Genomic DNA, 19,214 nt, shown 5'->3' with positions numbered 1-19,214 from the left:
CATTCTTAATAATACCAAATACCAGAATAGTACTGTGACAATTCACTTGTGCTTATTCTAACTTGTAATAGCATTTAAATATGATTAGAATGGCTTCTGTATACTAAGATCCCTAAAGTTTTTTTTTTTTTAATGTTTATATATTTTTGAGACAGAGCATGAGTGGGGGTGGGCCAGAGGAAGAGGGAGACACAGAATCTGAAACAGGCTCCAGGCTCTGAGCTGTCAGCACAGAACTTGATGCAGGGCTCGAACCCACGAACTATAAGATCATGACCTGAGCCGAAGTTGGATGCTCAGCTGACTGAGCCACCCAGGCGCCCCTAATTGGAAAGTAGTTTAATGTCCAGATATGTTACTCAGCTACATTTTAGTTTTAAAACTTAATTTTATTATTGTAGCATTTAAGGCAGTTTACATTTGATTTAGTGGAATTAACACTTAACTTTATATGATAGCTTTCTTACTCAACCCCCCGTGATTTTCAGAATCCAGAGATTTCCAAGCTGAAATTTTTTATCATAGAACTCTTATAGCTAAGGTTACACATGGATTATTTCTTCCTTAGACATACACACACATTCACATGCACACACAAACACTATAATATGAAAAACGTGTCTGAAAGAAAAGATACTAAAATGTTAACACTGTCTTTGGGTGATGGATAAATTCTTTTTTTTATGGAATTGGCTTACATTTTTAATGATTTTTTTTTATAATTAGGAAGAAATGTAGCTATTTTCAGTTTCAAACAACATATACTTTACAATCCCAGCATAGGTAATGTGTAGTTTGACAATGATTTTTCCCTGTCCTCTGAAATCTCTGCAAAGGCAAATACCTGCAAGGACAAATCCTCTGTCCTTTCCTTGGCACTACTAATTTGGCCATGCTGTTGAAGTAAACCACTCACTGAAAGTTACAGTTTCATCCTAAACTGTGAGAAGTATGTTGTGTTTAAAGCATCCCAAGAATGATCCCAAATAACGAATAGTAACCATGTATTTATCCAGGATCTCAGCACAACTTTGTAGTCTCAAAAATTATTGAAGACTCTCAAAGGCCTTTTCTTCATATTACATCTATGGTTATTACATTCGATGTTAAATCTGAGAAATTAATTCATTTAAAAATAACGATGAATCACCATTATATATTAACATAAGTAATATAGTTTTTCCAATACAAAACAAGATCTGTTGAGGACAGCACAATTTTCTATTAAAAAAATTTTTTTTAATGTTTATTTTTGAGAGAGAGAGAGAGAGAGGCAGAGAGCAGGAGACACAGAATCAGAAGCAGACTCCATGCTGTGAGCTGTCAGCACGGGGCCCAATGCAGGGCTCAGACCCACGAACTGCGAGATCATGACCTGAGCTGAAGTCAGATGCTTAACTGACTGAACCACCCAGGTGCCCCACAATTTTCCATTTTTGTAAACGCCTTTTGTGTATGGCATAGCAGAAGACTGATGGATTCTTTTATTTGCTTCTGCATTCAATTTGTTACAATGTGCTATTTTGGTTGAAGTATATGAAGAAAACTCAGCTTCCTACAAATGTATAGTTAGGAAAGAGAGGAACATTTTAATAACCTTTGCAGGTAATTGTTGATATTCTTCTTTAATATTACACCAAATCTCAACAAGTAGTAGTCTGTTGAACATCACATGCAATGTGAAATCTGAAACTCCATCAACAAACTTTTAATATCTGTTTCTCAAGAAAGTTTCTAAAAGGAGTCTAACTTTGCTTTTAAAAAATAAATTATAATATTGCAATACTAAGAACACAATCTTCAGCACATTCTGAGGGTAATGGTATAATTTGCACCAAAGTTGTTTTCTGACAAGTACTGCTCAAATTTCTGAACCTGATTTCTTAATTTTTAGGTGAATCAACTTTCAGTACTTTTACTGCATGGATGAGGTGTTACAGCCTTTGCTTTTCAAATTTTGTGAGATAACTTTATGAATTAAACAGATAGGAACTGCATGGGAATATCAGTGTTTGATCAATGGTTGTTGTCATGGCACTCTATGTTCCTAGATTTCTGTCCTCACAGTAAGTATAAAAGAAAGTAATTTCCAGGGCACTTAGACAGCTGAGTCAGTCAAGCGTCTGACTTCGGCTCAGGTCATGATCTCACGGCTCGTGGATTCCAGCCCTGCATTGGGCTCTGTGCTTACAACTCAGAGCTCAGATCCTGTTTCAGATTCTGTATCCCTCTCTGTCTGCCCCTCCCCTACTCTCTCTCTCAAAAATGAACAAACATAAAAAAAAAGTAATTTCCAAGCAAAGACTTTGCTTTAGCCCTAAGAACCAAAATATTGATTTCCAAATGAAAATATCTGTTTCAGTGGTAAATTTTTATGCAGAAATCAAAGCCAAAATACACGTTTCCTTTTATGGCACTCATATAATATGTCACATATTATTAAAAAATAATTTTGAATGTTCCCACACATTGCTTTTCATGATGTGTCTTTTCCTTGTAAACATTGGTGCAAAATGTCTCAACAATGAATGAATTATAAAAATTCTTTAATATTGCTTTTCTTTCAAAATGGAGGTCTAGTTGTTTCCACTAGGAAATGTATATATGTTTTCATGTTCTTTTTTTTTTTTTAATGATGAGAACAATGATGTCACTCTTTGCTTGCAAGCCCAATAGCAGTACCAGAGGATTCCTGCACATGTGGGTATCAAATATATTCAAGATCCTAGGAAGCCATCTTTTATCTTTCTTACTCTCCCCAAGTAGATAAGGTCCCCCTATTGTGCACACTCATTTCTACAGCCTTGGATTTCCATACATTGCACTCATTGCAGTTGGTAATTATTTGTTTATACAGTCAAGTAGATTAATAGCCATTTCTTTTACTACACTGTAAGATCTAAGAAGGAAGAGTTTGACGCTTTTTTATTTTATGCCCAGGACCTTGCACAGTGTTGGGCACCTGTTAAGAATTCTGTAACAGTTGCTGATTACATGACTAAATGAATGCCATTGAACATTTGATGCACTTTAGATTCTCCAGAATATTTTCCTGCACCTTTTATATTTTGAGATTCTCCATCCTTCTTAATTGGATTTTGTGACAAATCTTAGTTGTTTCTTTCTCATCTCTTTGACTCTTCCTTTCTTGTCTTCTTTCATGGCTTTTTCCCCCTTATGCATATATTTTATTATTTTATTAATTTTTAAAGTTTTTATTTAAATTCCAGTCAGTTAACATACAGTGAATTGTTAGTTTCAGGTGCACAATATAGTGATTTCATACTTCCATACATCACCCAGTGCTCCTCACAGCAAGTGCATTCCTTAATCCCCAACACCTATTTCACCCATCCCCCCACCCACCTCCCCTCTGGTAACCATCAGTTTGTTCTCTAGAGTTAAGAGTCTGTTTCTTGGTTTCCATGGCCTTTTGTTCTAATTTCTAGTTCCTTAAGGCCAGCAGGAAGTTCTGTCTTGTCTTTTACTATTTTTCTCTTTTTACATACTTTCTCTCAATTAGCCATAACCTCTGTGATTTCCATAGCTGAATTTCCAATCCCAGTCTCTCCTTTAGACTATGGTTCTGCATTTTCCAGGTATTCTCTGTACATTTCCAATCAGATGGCTATCTTTATGAAGCCCATAGGTCTATGGCATCTTCTAAACTGACCCCTTGTGCTTGCTCTTTGTATCATGGAAGCACTGCTCTTCCAACTTTTGTTCTGCCTCCCTCCTTGCTGTCACTGAGTCTTATCAGGTCTCTCACTCAGGATGCAGGTTTTCATCCCAATTACCATCACTCTAGCTCACACCTTGACTGTTTTATGTCTGCTCTGTTGTGATGGCCTTTCCACTCCTTCCACAATCTAGTTTTCTTGTCTTCAATACATCATGCACACTAGTACAGAAGTAGTCTTTCTAAATCACACAGTTCTTAAAAACTTTCAGTCTAACGGGGCACCTGAGTGGCTCAGTGGGTTAAGTGTCTGACTTCGACTCAGGTCATGATCTCACGGTTTGTGAGTTTGAGCCCCACATCGGGCTCCCTGCTGTCAGCATAGAGCCCACGTCAGATCTTCTGTCCCCCTCTCTCTTCCATTTCTAATTCTTTCTCTCTCAAAATAAGTAAACTTACACACACACACACACACACACACACACACACACACACACACACAGCCTTTTAGTCTGACACTGTAAGTAGTCATAATTATCATCAAAGAACTCTCCATAACTTCTTCTGTTTTGCTTACCTTCATCATTTACTTGCTGTGTAGACAACAGAACCCTCTGGGATTCATTTGCATCTGCTGCTAGAGACCCTTTGACTGGAGTGGACCATGTGAAAAGATGCAGTTTTTCTCTCTAGAAAGGACTTCCTCCACTCCCCACATTCTGCAACTATATGGTGCTCATCCCAAGAACAGTGACTATATACTTGAGGGTCCCAGAGCTGGTGACACACATCTCAGAAGCAGAGAAGGCCCAGCAAGCAGCCACATGTTAAGGCCATGCCACACATCTGCCTTTGGATCTTAAAATGCAAGCTTGAATTGTGTCTTGACTCAAAGACACAATAAAAGCTGCAAATATTATTACATCCAACGATGCCTAAAAATATCTAATCCCTGCCTCAGCCACACCTGCAAGTTCAGCCAGCACTGTCAAAAGAATCTCAAGTTACCTGCCTGACTCCATGTCTCACCCAGGATCCAAAGCTCACTTAGCTCAATACACTAAATCCCAGCCCTGATCAAAACACTGATTTCCGGTGTAATTTTGCCCCCTCCCTCATCCATCTCTTACCTAATTCTCAAGGTTTCCTGCCCATTTACCAAGGTGTTGGGGTTTACTGGATCAATAAGTACTACTCCTTTGTCCTTACCCTAAGTCTGGAACCAATCCAGAGACAGATGCAGGATTTTGAAAGAAGAAAATAATCACTTAATATATCACTTTTATTAAAGAGAAAGCTGAATTTTAGAATCAGAGTATTCCAGCATAGGCATTTGAAATTGACTCTTAGGCTCTGGATTCCATATGTTCATTGAGAAGTATTTCTACCTTTCTTAACCCCAAAATGTAATTTATTCTTCTCATAGTATAAGCCTTCCCTAATTGTTATTTATTCATTCATAAATTGTTATTTATTCATTAAACTACTTCTACCTGGGTAAAATAACAACTTGGATTTCTTATAATCTATGCCAAACAGGTATATGCACCTCTAATTTAGACAGGCACAAACTCCTTCTTATGGCAGAAAACTGTCTATCACAGAAAGTTGACCCCAATGTATACTTTCCAAGGTCAGGTCGCCTCTGAGAGAGGAGTGGTCTATATTGAACCAATAAATTCTTTCTCCTAAAATTTTCGATCAGGTAAGTCACTCTTCATCTGGTTGGAACAACAGTCAGGTTCCTACAATGGATAAATTTCCACATGCAACCTAAACCCAGATAAATGGAGCTCTCCTCCCGATAGATATATTCTCTATCAATATGTGAGAGGTAATTTCAGCAACCTTCCCCCAATCTTAACTCTGGGATAATCAGCATAAAGGTACTAATTCAGTAGATTGAGCAGACCTCAGAGGAAGGTACCAGGAACACATCTAGTCTCATCCCTGACAAGAAATGACAGTTGATGATATTCTATATATATAACCTACCAATCAGTGGAAAAGTTCAAATTTATGTAACAGAAGGTTTAGTTAGAAAGGTCAAAGCAAATTTCCTGCCACTTGACTCTCATTTGTTTTCTCCAGTTTGAATTCCAGAAAAAGAAATGGGAACAACCAGTTAGCATTCTTCATGCCACTAAAGAATCTTCCTTCCAAATTATGTGGAAGGTAGGTGTAACTTGGAGAAAATGTTCTTATTTTATGAAGCATTGACGTATCTATCTTATATTTTTCATTTTCTTTAGAGATAATTTAAGAATTGTTTAAGAATGTTTGAAAATCATGACAAAAAGAAGAACCATTGGTTATACTTGGAAAGAAATATTACAATTTAAAATATAATGTGGTCCATAACAAGATGTATTAATTTGCATTTTTAAATAACTGATTGTGGCATTTGAAGTGATTGTAATATAATAGGTAAAGAGAAAATTATATTATTGTAAATATAATTCAGTCTATTAGGAGCAAGAAATTAATATCATAAAATTCCAAAATTAATTGGTTATATCAGATATATACAATTCCTTTTCCCCATTTTTAAAAATCTAATAGATTGTTACTCTAATAGTTTAATTTATTGGAATTTCATTTTACTTCCTTTTGTCAGTTTATTATAACTCTCTGCTATTTATTTTTGGGGTTATTTCAGAGTATATATTATACATCTGTAACCTCTCACAGTCTACCTCTAAGTGATACTCTAATATTTCACATATAGAATAAGAACTTTGGATATTGTGTCCTTCCATTACTTCCCTGTGTGTCTTTGTGCTATTGCTGTCATACATTTTACTTGTACATATGTTATTAAGCCCCTAATACATTGTTGTCATTTTTTACTTTGAGTAGTTGACTGTATTTTTAAAGTATTAAGTAATAATTTAAAAAACTTGAAATGAGAGTGACCTGGGAAAAATCCTGAAAGGGGAATAAAGCTTGATATTATTCAATGTACAGTGTGATTAGTACAGTGATGTGGGATTGTGTCACAAAATGAGATCTCAGATATAGGCAGGAACCAAATTGTTATGGACCTGTGGGTTTTGGTTAAAAAATTTGACCTTTTATTCTGTTTCTGATGATAAATAAAGGATTTCTGTTTTTAAAAGATCATTTGGGGTACCTGGATGTGGCTCAGTCAGTTAAGGGTCTGATTCTTGACTTCGACTCTGGTCATGATCCCAGGGTTGTGGGATCGAGCCTCAGTCTCCACGCTCAGCGAGGAGCTGATTCATTCTCTCTCTCTCTCTCTCTCTCTCTCTCTCTCTCTCTCTCTCTCCCTCTCTCTCTCCCTCTCCTCTCTCTCTCCACCTCTCTCCCTCTCCCTCTCTCCCTCTGTTCCCCCTGCCCCCCACTTGCACACATGTGCACCTCTATAAAAAAATAAAAAATAATAAGAAAAGATCATTTAGGCTGCTGCATAAAAGAGATTATAGAAAGCAAAAGCAGAAGCTCATGGACTATTGAGGTAGTTCATAAGATGGTGTTATTACACTAGGGTGGAGATGAAGTGAAGTAGATGAACTTGGGGTATGAACTTTTGGAGACAGAACTCAAATTTTGATATTAGACTGAAGTTAGAATTCTGCATCTTGTCATATGACTTTGGAAACTTTTTAAAAAAAGTTTTCTTATATTTATTCTCACCTGCAGAATGGGGATTATAGGAAGTTTAAAACAACGCATAAAATGTAAGATTTATACCACGATGTCTGGCATGTAGTAGGTACTCAGTATGTAGTAGCTGTCATTCGTATCATGTCGTCGTAGTCCATAACTGATTTTCCTGTGTCCCATGCTCTCTTCACACAAACATATCTCCACGGGGCCACTGGAACTATATTTTTATAAGTTACAGAAGATAGCAATCCTTTGCTTAAGATGCCCCTGCAGTCCTTCTGATTACTATAAACTTTGTGGCACACACCAACGACATTATTTGTCTTTGCATCCTCATTTCTCACACCATTCTTCCCCCAGTTACTCTTGGCTCCAGAGCAGTGCTTCTCAAATTTTCATGTGGCTACAGCTTTCCAGGGCATCTTGTTAAAATGCAGACCCTGATTCTGGAGATCTGGGTGAGGCTTGAGGTTCAGCATTTCTAATAAGCTCCCAGGGATGCTTTTCTGCTGGTCTCTGGACCACACTTTGAGAATCATAGCAGTAGAGTACATAACGTTCCTGCAAGCTTATTTTGGGTTTCTGTAATTTTGGCTTTTCTCATCAGTCTGGTCTTACTGTCTCCAGAGTGACCTTTCCTTATTTCTCAGCTTCATGAAATCATTCTCATCTTTCAAGGACGATGTAGCTCAAAGGTCACTTCCTCTATGAAATTTTCTTCAAACACCCATTACATTCACCACTACAGCTTCCCAACTGTTTGCTTTCCCCCTTCTCCATAGTATTTTGTAAATAGCTTTTATCACAGCACGTATTATTTTGCACTGCAGCTGATACTAGATTGTCATCTTCGTTGTTGGACAGAGCTCTTTGAGGACAAACGCTGTGACTCTGTTTCTCAATAAGTTGCACAGCTCCTTGAACAAAGGGCACCTGCTCACTAGCTATTTCTGGAATAAATTAAACTGTGATGTGTACTTCTGAAAAGTGGTGAATCGCTCTGTATAGCAAATATTATTCCAAGTAAATAAAAAAGTTGTTGTTGTTTTAGCTCAAACTACTGATCTTGCATTTCTTTATGTAAAATAATCCTACCCTTCTTAGATTTTCTTCCCTGTTGTAGCTGGTCATCCAAAGCAATTATATATCCACAATTTGTATCTATTAATTCTTAACAGAGCAATCTATCTTTTCCAGGTTGGAAAGCCTCAGATTTTTTCTTAGCTAATGTCAAGCTAAAAATTTATAAATATTATATGCACTTTGACTAATAATTTCATGATTTCTTTTAACTGTGCTACCAGAGGGTAACATTTTTGCCTGAAGCTGGTAAGGAATGAGAAAAAGAATGGGAATATAACTCCCTTTTTAACATTTAAATAAAGTAAAGAAAGAGTAGGAATGCTATTTATCTTTCAATATTGATAACCAAATCCCCCCCAAAAGTTCATTTCAAACTTTAACAAAAATTCTATTTACCTTATGGAAAAATTTAGAAATCACAGTGGATGAAAAGTGTCTTCTGGGCATGCAGGGCAGTGTAATTACTTCCATTTCTCAAGAATTCTTTAGCCTTTATGAAATTTTCTCAGAGAGAAATCAGGTTTGTCTTCTGCTCCCTGACACACCCTCACCCCACCAGTTCCCAACCAGGGAAAAATCTCTTTGAAGTCAATTAGATCTCCTTGCTTACATAGTAACATAAAATGGGAACAATTCCTAAAATGGCAAAGCTACAGATAATGTAGAGCTCTCAGCAGATTGGACAGAGGAATTGTGTTTTCCATATGCCCAGCCCTTGGTGTTGCTGATTTCAGTTAAGTAGACTTTCAAATTTTAATTTACATAACATTAACACTTTTCCCTGAGAATCGACAGTTTTATGGAGACATTTCCTTGTCTGTTCTCATGAAATTAAAAAAAAAAAAATCCACAGGGCATTCATTAACACTTCTAAAAGTGACAGGCTGTGTCTTTATGCCATTTTCATTTGCACTGCTTCTGATCTTGCCATCACTAATTAAAAAAGGGAATTTAGGGTAATGTAAACAATGCTTTTTGGCCATACTAACAGCTATTTCTTGTCTGATAAAGGAGAAAAGTCTATAAGGCCTCTTGGATAAAGGATAAGGATATTTTCTTTATGACTTGGTTCTCAAGAGGCCTTGTAGTCTATGATGTTTGAGATCACACCCTTGGGAAACTTTCTTTTAAGTGTAGCTTCTATTACCTGTCATTCTGTGGTTGCCTCAGACCAGGAGGATATCCTTAAATCAATCACTTCGGAGGGAAGGTAGGATTTAAATTGGGTCTTGAAATAGGATTATAATGTTATTATTTATATATTTATTTACTTATTTATTTATTTTTGAGAGAGAAGGTACAAGGTAAGTGAGGGCGAGAGAGAGAGAGAGAAGCAGGGCTCACCCAAAGTGGGGCTTGAGCTCACCCCATGCAGGGCTCAAGCTCAGGAACTGTGAGACCATGACCTGAGCTGGAGTCAGATGCTTATAACCAACTGAACCTCCCACCGCCTCTGCATATAATTTTAATATAAGAAGGGGAGGTGGTTGGTTATGCTTGCTTAAGAAAGAATTGTCAGCTGAAACCTCAAAGGTATGGAGAAGTCAGTAATATTTTAGGAGCAGCTCAATGATCAGCTTTGTTAGATAGTGATAGATAATTGAAAAAAGAAGCTTGAGACCAGGTTGTTGAGAAACTTCAATTTGGAGCAAGTTGTTTGGACTTTATTCAGTATGTATTGAGGCTAATAAAGAGTTCTTTTAAATGGCAGGGTAATAGCCATATTAAATTTGGATGGGCATAGGTATGACATATCCTGGGACAGCAGTGAGGCAAGGAGGAAAATGCAGTAGAAACAGCTTTGGCAAGCTGACTCCTATGTATTATCTGGTCCATGGAAGCATACAAGTTCCATCAGTAAATGGACAATTGTATGGATTTTGTGTATTCTATATGGAGAATTAGTGTGGTTTGGAGAGGTGAGGTTCAAAGCCCATGGCCAAGAAAGAATTCTTGAGACGTCTTCAGTGCAAAAAGGTTTCATTAAAGCATAGGGGACATGACCTGTGGGCAGAAAGAGCGCGCACTGGGGTTGTGACTGGTGACTGATTATGTACTTTCAGGTTGGGAGTGGGTTAGGGATAGTGTAAGTCTCTAAGGAATTTGGAAACAAGGGGAAACTTGAGGGGCTAGCTGTTGTTAAGATAAGGTCATTTATTACTGTAGTAAAACCTTAGTCATGAGTCCCTTCAGATGTTTATTAGTGGGCAATATGTTTGTAGGATGATTGCTAACATGTACCTTGAGGAGGTAGAGATAAAGGAAATTTCCAAAGGGATTTTCATATGCTAAAGAAGACTCACAGGATCCTGGGGGGTCTGGTTAGGATTGCCTTTTGGGGCATCTGGGTGGCTCAGTGGGTTGAGCATCTGACTTCAGCTCAGGCTCAGGTCATGATCTCACAGTCTGTGAGTTCGAGCCCCACCTCAGGCTTGCTGCTCTCAGAGCATAGCCCACTTGGGATCTTCTGTCCCCCCTCTCTCTGTCCCTTCCTCACTCATGCTTCTTTTCAAAAATAAATTTAAAAAAATTGCCCTTTGCCCTTAGCAAAGTGCCAACATGGAGGCAGCTGAGCTCTCAAAGGAAAATCAGTCTGCCTGCCTCAAGGACTTGTCAAGGGGCTGCCAGTTGTAAGGAAATTTAATTTTTTTTTCTTCTGCCTTTGTTTCCTACATCAGAGTAGCAATAAAGAATATTAAATAGCAATTTTGGAAGTCAGGACAATCAGAGTGCATGCCTCCACATCTTCCCATATCCTCTGCCAGAGGCAGACAAGTTCAGAGTGTAGTAATCAGGTAAAGAAGAGGGCTTATCATAATTGAGGCAAAGGACTAAGGAACCCTTGTGACTTGCTGAAGTTCAAAATAGCATCCCAATTCTACAGTTTGTGTGTGGGGTGGTATGAAATAGGGTAAACGTGGGGCTGGAATTCTAGGCCAGTTAATCTGACAGAAAGTAGAGAGGGAGATAGAGCCAGACACTCAGTCTAATGGATTAGGCCAACAGGATCTGGCTACCTGATCACCACAGGCTTATTACTCATTTATTCATTGGACCCTAGGTTTGGTTGGTGAAGGAGGTTATAGGTCAAGGAAATCCAGCTGTCAGTGCTAGATCATTAGATCTGGAGAGGTCAATCTGATAGTGGTATTGAGGTTTCAAACTGCTATGGAGCAGTCTAGTTAGACTGGTTAGGAAAAAAAAAAAGAGAGGAGACACATATTGTAAATGTCAGGAATAAGAGAAGTGGCATCAGTATAGATTATACAGATATTTAAAAGGATAATAGGGAAGAAGACATATAAATGGCCAACAGGTAATGAAAAGGTGCTCAACATCATTAATAATGAGGGAAATGTGAACCAAAACCACAGTGACCTCACACTTGTTACAATGGTTGTTATCAAAAAGACAGGAAATAACAAATGCTAGCAAGGATGTGGAAAAAAGGGAACCCTCATGCATTGTTGGTGGGAATGTAAATTGGGGAAGCCATTTTGGAGAATAGTGTGGAAGTTCCTCAAAATATTGAAAATAGAACTACCATATGATCCAGCAGTTCTAATCTCTGGGTATATATCCAAAAGAGATGAAAACACCAACTTGAAAAGATATATGCACCCTGTGTTCATTGTAGCATTATGGAATATGTGGAAACTTCCTAAGTGTCTATGGAAGGATGAATAAATAAGATGTAGTGTATATGTATCTATATGTATGTGCGTGTGTGTGTGTATATATATATATATATATATATATATATACATACATACATATATAGCATTATGTAGTACTATACATTATGTAGTAATGGAATATTACTCAACCATACAAAATAATGAAATCTTGTAATTTGCAACAACATAGATGGGCCATGAAGGCATTATGCTAAGTGAAATAAGACTGGCAGAGAAAGACATACACTGTATGATTTAATTTATATGAGGAATCTAAAAAGCAAAACAAAAAAACCCCTAAACTAAATCCATAAATATAGAGAAAAGATTGGTGGTTGCCAGATGTTGGGGGGGGGTGGAATAGTTGGAAGTGGTTAAAAGGTATAAACTAGTTATAAGATATATAAGCCCTGGGGATGTAATGTATAGCATGGTGACTGTAGTTAATAATACTATACTGTTTATTTGAAAGTTGCTGAGAGTAAATCTTAAAAGTTCTCATCACAAGAGAAAAATTGTACCTAGGTATGGTGATAAACGTTAATTAAGCTTATTGTGGTGGTCATTTCACAATATATGCATATATCAAATCATGTTGTAAACCTAAAACTAATACAGTGTTATATGTCATTTTTATCTCAATAAAGAAAGATAATAGAGGAATATTATGTATAATTTCATGTTAATAATTAAGATAACTTAATTGATGTAGAAAAATTTCTTGAAAGACATAAACTATCAAAGAAAATTTTAAAAAATCAATTACAGCAATATAAAGAAGTGATACTATGTCATGACCAAGATAAACCCAGGAATGCAAGGTTAGTTTAACATTTGAAAATCTCTCAATGTAATAACCAAAGATAAGCTCAATATATGCAGAAAAACATTTGACAAAATCCAATGTCCAATCTTTTAGAAAGCTAGGAATAAAAGAGAACTTCCTTAACCTGCTAAAGAATTATTAAAAAACTTATAATTAAAATTATATTCCATGATGAAAGACTGGGTATTTTATTCTCTAAGATCAGGAAAAAGTGAAGGTTGTCTGCTTTCACCACTTATATTCAATATTGTAGGTTCTAGACAGCACAATAAAGGGAGAAAAAAACCCTCCTCAAATCCAGAGGCCTACAGAATGAGAAGAAAGAGGTAAAATTGTCTTTATTTACAAATGGCAAGATTGTCTCCATAGAAAATCCAATTGAATCTACAAAAACTTATTCAAACTAGTAAGTGGATTTTGCAAGCTTATACGACACAAAATCAATACACAAAAAATCAATTGTAAAATGGCCTCTACCAGTACAGTTTTGCTAAATTGAATTGTTTTAGGATTAGTTGAAAGTCAGGTACCTCCCTATTTGTATATATCACTTTTTCATGGATACCAAGCTGTTAACATCCATATAGAGACTAAAATCTACTTTGTTTTCTGTCTTGAGTTTATTGCTTGTCCTCTAAAACAGCAGTGATTGAAGTTATACCTAGGAGGGACTCTTCAGTTCTTCAACTTTGTTCCATTTATTCTATTCTTCTTTTATTATACTTAATTCTTGCCTTCCAGGCTATTTTATTGGCAAATATATTACCTCACAAAAATCAAAGACCTCGTCTGATGTGGAGTTTCATAATTTCCTTCAATCTTTTGTCTTAACTTGCTTACTTCACTCAAATATTCTAAATAGCAATATTCCAGGATTTTTTATGTCAGATATTTAGATGTAGAATAGAATTCTAAGAAGTAAATAAAAATTTTATCTGCATTGCATAATTGTTACCTCTAGACCAATTCCCAGGGTCTGATTTGACACAGGTGGGCCTTAAAAAGTTGGCTGATTTCCAAGACATCTCCTACACAAACATTGACAAAGCAACTGGTTTCAGTGTCATTTATGGTCCATACGAGTGATTATGCTTAACTGACATTAAGAATGTTCTTTTTCTGTATTTCCATCCAAATGGTCCATAAATATGTGACACCCTATCCATGCATTTGAGTGAGAATAGCACTGATTTATTTGTCTGTGTTTTTTTAGGATGAGAGAGGAGGGTTTTTTGAGGTTTTTTTGATGGAAACATTTCATATTGTGAAATGATAAAACATGGTGGAAAACAATGAGTCAAAGATATGAGTAGTTTAGAAGTGTATTTTTCTGAAAGAATAGAAATAAGAAAAGCAACATTTATACCAAGTAATTCATAAATCTACCTATTCTGAACTTTTTAATTTATTTATTTCAGAGAGAGAGAGAGAGAATGTGAGCAGAAGAGAGGGGCAGAGGGAGAGAGAGAGATAGTCTCTAGCAGGCTCTACACAGTCAGTGTAGAGCCCAATGTGGGGCTTGACCCTGGGATCATGAGCTGAAATCAAGAGTCAGAGGCTCAACTGACTGAGCCACCCGGGAGCCCCAATATACCTATTCTAAAATAGTTTTTCACATTCTTCGACACTGAGAAGAAACTAATGACAACTGTTATTATATAGTAAAATGTTATGTAGTGAAGCAAAGGTGTCCCAAGTACTGCAGCTTTCTGATATCACCTACGTTTATTTTTTTTTATATCCAAATGTAATAGATGAATTCCCATTTTAAGTATTGTGAGAGGCATACTGCCTTGCTCAGTATCTCTTCTGATTCTTGGTTTGGGTGGGATAATTTCTAGTCTGCTCTAAATTACTGCTCTTGTATATTTCTCAATTCCTATCATTTTCTTTAGATTCTGTCCTTTTTCTACTCTGCCTCTCTCTTAAGTGTAGGACTCAACGTTGGTTTTTAGTTTCCTCAAGCTATAGTACAACAAGAGTATATATGTAAGTGGCTTAGGTTTGATGGTTAATATAGGAGGATTAAAGACAGAATTAAAAAAGCAAATTAAATCAGGCCAGTAGTTTTTTTTTTAAGTTTATTTATTTATTTTGAGAGAGCGAGTGTGCACACACAAGGAGGGGAGACAGAGAGATAGAGATAGAGAGAAAGACAGAGAGAGTATTGGGGAGAGGGGCAGAAAGAGAGGAAAAGAGAGAGAATCCAAGTAGACTCTGCACTGTCAGTGCGGAGCTCTACATGGGGCTGGAACTCACAAACCAGGAGATCATGACCTGAGCTGAAACCAAGAGTCAGAAGCTCAACCAAGTGAGCCACCCAGGCACCCCCAGGACAGTAGTTCTTAAAAGTCCTCTGGCCATGTTGACTACTAGAAATTTCTCCTTGGCCATCTTTCTTCTTTGTTGTCAGTTTTCTGAATTCCTCTTTTCTCCCTCTGTCAGATCCTTCTGTCATCTCTAGTAATTCAAGTAACTGGCCTCCGTATCTCTATCATCTCTTTCCTACCAATGGAAAAGTGCACAATTTTTTTCTAAATAAACAAAATCAAGATTTTTTTCCCCCACATTAACTGTTTAGTACAAGAAAATACAGAACTCTTCTAGTAAGTAAAACAAGTAATAGAAATGTTTCATTATTTTTTTCATAGATTGAGATGTTGAACAATTTGTGGAGCACACCACACACTGACTTGCTGGCTTGGTATCCAGTTGATTGGATGGATGTATGGTTGTCCTTGTTGACAACAGTGTCGTTCTAATTGATTTGGGTCCATGCCCGGCAGTTATTATATACTTTGAATATCATCTCAGGCTAAATTATTTTCTTATTTGAACTAAAGGTACACATTAATGTAATTTTATTTTTAGTGTTTTATAGTTATTATATGTGGTTTTTCAGTTGACCCATTTTAGGTTGATTTTCTTTCATGCTTTTAACTAAAGTTTGATAAGACTTATGTTTCTTAAAGAAATAATAAACATATGCATGAAGAAAAATGCCTAGTAAAATGTATTGTTTGCTCTTTCCTTTTTTCCTAATCTTCCTTATTCAAAATCTAGTTGCAAATGATGTGATTTTTCCCAGTGGCAAATGGATCAGAGTCTAGCATTTAAAAACATTTTACATTGAAATTCTCAAAACCTTTTGCCATTTCTGTGTTTCCTACTTTATGAGATATTTGGTAAGTTAAAAAAAATCTCAAAGCTGACCTGAGTAATTTTGAAATCTGAAAAACTAAAATTTCAGTGTACATATTTAGGCATACTATTTGTTTAGATTCATCTTGTAGCTGATTTTCTCTGATTTAGGTATAAACTTGCAAAAGTCAGCACCATAATGCCTTAATCATATGTATCATACTAGTCTGACTGCTAGGGTGTTTACTTCAAGAGTATTGCTTGACTCAGTGTTTGTAGTCTCAAAAATTTTGAATCTAATTTCCAGGAATCAGTCCATAACTTGAAATAAGAAGACAATATTTTCTCAAAACAAGCAAACAAACAACCCCAACAAAAACACCATCTCTCCTAGATTTATTTATAACCTCTGAGAAGCAAGGATTTTTTTTTTTTTTGTTTTAATCTTGGGGCTATGGGAATAGGATGAGTTCAGTTCTATGAAAATTTAATAGCTCCTAAGGTGTCAGTAAGTAGATGGTTTTGCTGTAGCTGGTAAAGATGCCAGTCAGTGCTGGCTCCTTTGTGGGTGCTGACATCACTACTACAGTAAAAAGAAGCAGCAGGAAGGCCACTGTTTACTTTTTTAAAGTTCTAAATTAACCCTTTGAAGTGAAGTGAACACTTTTCAAATGTCAGATTTACAATTTAAGATGAACAGTGCAGAAATTCCAAGAGTCTACAAGTAATTAGAGCTGAGTGGTAAGCACAGCATAATATATAGAGTTGTCCAGTCACTATGTTGTCACCTGAAACTAATGCAACAGTGTGTCAACTCTGCTTCCGTGGAGTGGGGGGTCAGGGGGTGCTTAGATCTGAAAACCAAATTTCTTTAGTATATCTTAGTTCTTAAGATGCATCATATTTCAAAGATTCTACCACTTACATTTCATTTTACATTTTAACATTTCTGGAAATAGGTTGTGTCTTGTGGTTCTGATATAGTTGTCATTGTTTGTTCACACGCATAAAAACCGGAAGAATAGGGGGACTTGGGTGGTTCAGTCAGTTGAGCATCGGACTCTTGATTTTGGCTCCGGTCATGATCTTATGGTTTGTCAGATCAAGCCCCGCATGGGTTTCCGCACTGGCAGTGTGGAGCCTGCTTGGGATTCTCTTTTGCTCTCTTTCTCTTGATCTGCCCCACCCCTGCTCACACGTGTGTACGCTCTCTCTCTCTCTCTCTCTCAAAATAATAAACATTAAAAAAAAAAAAAGAAGACCTACGAATGAAAGTCAGCAACTTGGAATAAAATTGCAGAGACAGTACTGTATCATCAATACTCTTGATGGCATAGATGATAATACTATGTGGGAAACATGGTCACCCATGAGTCTAGTTGAAAATATTTGGAAATGTTGGACTTAGGACATGAGTAAGCTTTAGGAATACCCTAACCAACTTGTTTTGTTTATATTTGTTTTTGTTTTTGTTTTTTTTTTAATTTTTTTTTTCAACGTTTATTTATTTTTGGGACAGAGAGAGACAGAGCATGAGCGGGGAGGGGCAGAGAGAGAGGGAGACACAGAATGGGAAACAGGCTCCAGGCTCCGAGCCATCAGCCCAGAGCCTGATGCGGGGCTCGAACTCACGGACCGCGAGATCGTGACCTGGCTGAAGCCGGACGCTTAACCGACTGTGCCACCCAGGCGCTCCTATATTTGTTTATATAGACTCAAGAATGACACAAGATAAAAACCTAAGGAAAAAAAAAACTTAACTAAACTTACTAAGGTTAGTAAGTATTGAAAAGCCCTTTCAAGGGGTGCCTGGGTGGCTCAGTTGGTTGAGCGTCCAGCTTTGGCCTGGTTCATGATCTGGCGGTTCATGGGTTCGAGCCCCGCATCGGGCTCTGTGCTGACAGTTCAGAGCCTGGAACCTGCTTTGGATTCTATGTCTCCCTCTCTCTGTGCCCCTCCCCGCTCACACTCTGTCTCTCTCAAAAATAAATAAACATTTAAAAAAATTTTTAAAAAAGCCCTTTCAATAAGTATGTAGTTCAAGTTCTGAGTTACAGAAAACATTCTTTTATAACTTGTATAGCAGTATTTTTTTCCTTTCTTTGTGACACATCTTTACAATCATGGTATTATGATTGTGAAGTGAACATACATTATGAAATGTTAGAATTTTTGAGTTGCTAATTTTAAAGAAGTTTTTATTGTTGCTGTGTCTTTTAAAGGGGTGATGTGAATCATATCAAAGGAAGCATTGAAGCATTTCTCAGAGAGATTGAAAAATAAAATTTTAAAGGATTTAAATTTCCTTTCATTCTCATAATTAACATTCTTTTGGAGAACTGTTTCCAAATACATTCTTTAAAAGTGAACTTCAAAGTCTAACGTTGGGCCATAAGTAAACTACTCTGTCTTGTTTATTATAGACAATCATCTTTGAGGGTTTTGAAGTTTAGTTTGGAAGAGGATTTAGCACTCTACAAGTTTATATTTAAGATTGCAATATTGACTGATTATCTTTTAAAAAATGTCATAGGCATAATAAATTGCTTGCAACACTCAATATTTTTCAGAGTGTTTGCCATTACTGTACTTGATGATTGTTATTAAAAAAAATCTCTCTGATCCCCCTTTCTGAAGAGGAAACCAAAATTACTTCTCAATCACTTCACTGTCTAGATATAATCTGTGATTTAATATTGCTAAACCAAGACAGCAACACCTCATTTTCCCAGCATTGCCCAAACAAGATATGTTTCATGTCAGTAAATTTCCCAAATAACTGAAGCATATACATTTAAATGGCAAACCAATTTTTTTTTTACTATTTCTGATAGAAATATTTCTACAGCACACCTTTCTGTTATTCTTATATACAGAATACTGAAAATCTCTAAAATTTTGTGTTATGCAACAATCTCTAGAGAGAAACTACTTTAGTTGTTGATAGGTCTTTTAGCATAAGTAAAAAATGGAAAAAGAGGAATCAGTTGGGAGAGGTGGACTACACTCAAAACTAAATGGACTTTTGCCTTTGGTAGAACATATGAACCCATATTGCCACCATCAGTCACAGCAGAGGGCCTGCTCCGCCTGGCCCCGGGCTCCCTCTTGGTTGGGAGCAGGGTGTGGGGGGGGGGGGGAGGGGGACAGCGGTATCACCTGCTCAGGTGCCGTGCTC

At 36.8% G+C, this 19,214-nt stretch overlaps 1 long non-coding RNA gene across 10 annotated transcripts in view; it reads left to right on the top strand.

Annotated features, from left to right (window-relative positions):
* Window positions 1-19,214, top strand: part of LOC109499002 — a 130,409-nt gene that overhangs the window by 16,088 nt on the left and 95,107 nt on the right. For 9 of the 10 annotated variants that reach the window (XR_006596825.1, XR_006596818.1, XR_006596820.1 and 6 more), the window contains one exon: window positions 5,771-5,854. This is a non-coding gene — a long non-coding RNA (uncharacterized LOC109499002). Of the gene's footprint in view, window positions 1-1,894; window positions 2,067-5,770; window positions 5,855-19,214 lie in introns of all 10 variants that reach the window. The other variant, XR_006596823.1, reaches the window with a different exon arrangement.

The sequence above is a fragment of the Felis catus genome, chromosome B1 (genome assembly GCF_018350175.1).
Source record: "Felis catus isolate Fca126 chromosome B1, F.catus_Fca126_mat1.0, whole genome shotgun sequence".
Classification (NCBI taxonomy): domain Eukaryota; kingdom Metazoa; phylum Chordata; class Mammalia; order Carnivora; family Felidae; genus Felis; species Felis catus.
The sequence above is the reverse complement of the archived record's forward strand: the minus strand, read 5'-3'. Positions and strand labels throughout refer to the sequence as shown.